The sequence below is a fragment of the Sinocyclocheilus anshuiensis genome, unplaced genomic scaffold (genome assembly GCF_001515605.1).
Source record: "Sinocyclocheilus anshuiensis isolate Anshui unplaced genomic scaffold, SAMN03320099.WGS_v1.1 C32212055, whole genome shotgun sequence".
NCBI classification, from domain to species: domain Eukaryota; kingdom Metazoa; phylum Chordata; class Actinopteri; order Cypriniformes; family Cyprinidae; genus Sinocyclocheilus; species Sinocyclocheilus anshuiensis.
This window is the reverse complement of record NW_015612908.1, coordinates 1-775: the sequence shown is the minus strand read 5'-3', so window position 1 is coordinate 775 and position 775 is coordinate 1. Positions and strand designations below refer to the sequence as shown.

The window sequence follows — 775 nt, the reverse complement described above, 5'->3', positions numbered from 1 at the left end:
GTTGGTCCTCAACCACAGCTGCCAGGTGGGAGCGTGACTGAAGCCGGACCTGTACGAGATTTAACAGTACACTCTGAACTGTGAGTCCAGATGAAAGATATTTGTTTCTGAGGGCTTTAATCTTGATGAAATGGTTTGAGAACACCTTTTAGAGTTGGGAACTAATACATTTAGGACTATTATGTCCATTGGCACTGCTGGACATCCCAGGTTATGATGTGTAAGTATTACTACTCACCAGGCCATGTACAGTCCCCACAGTAAGACAACAAGCTGGACAGCCAGATAAAGCACAAACCAGCGGTGGTTTCTCTCCCCGACGCAGTTCTCTATCCAGGGGCAGTGATGATCATAGCGCCGCACACAGTGCTGACACGTCTGGCAGTGTTTGGATCTCATGGGTTGCTATGTCAAAGTGTGGATTCATTTTTAGAAGGGATTCATTATTAGAAACGAACAAACTAAGCTGTCTTGCCTTTACATGAATATATCAAGGTCAAATTAAATGATTTAAACCTCTATATTTATGCATATAGTCCATCTTTAATAAGTGACAGCGCACCTGTACCAGACAGTGTCCGCAGCGCCGCAGCCGTATGGACTTGGTGGTCTGGGGAATCATATCCTGCGTTTCTTCTGCGATACCAAGTGTGAACTGAAATACAGTCAGATGATGCATGTTTGCTGTAAAATCAGCGTTAAACTTGCAAACTGCAGGGGGTTTGTGAGCTGATAAAGCTAATAATCAAATCATAAAAATGGGGAAAATAAATTA

The 775-nt window shown here is 43.2% G+C and overlaps 1 long non-coding RNA gene across 1 annotated transcript; it reads right to left on the bottom strand.

Moving 5' to 3' along the window:
• LOC107682448 (uncharacterized) lies at nt 1–761 on the bottom strand. The gene is made up of 3 exons (XR_001633489.1): nt 563–761; nt 239–405; nt 1–49 (listed from the first exon to the last, which is right to left on the bottom strand). It is a non-coding gene; the product is annotated as an uncharacterized LOC107682448 (long non-coding RNA).
• Between the last annotated feature and the right edge of the window lie 14 nt (nt 762–775).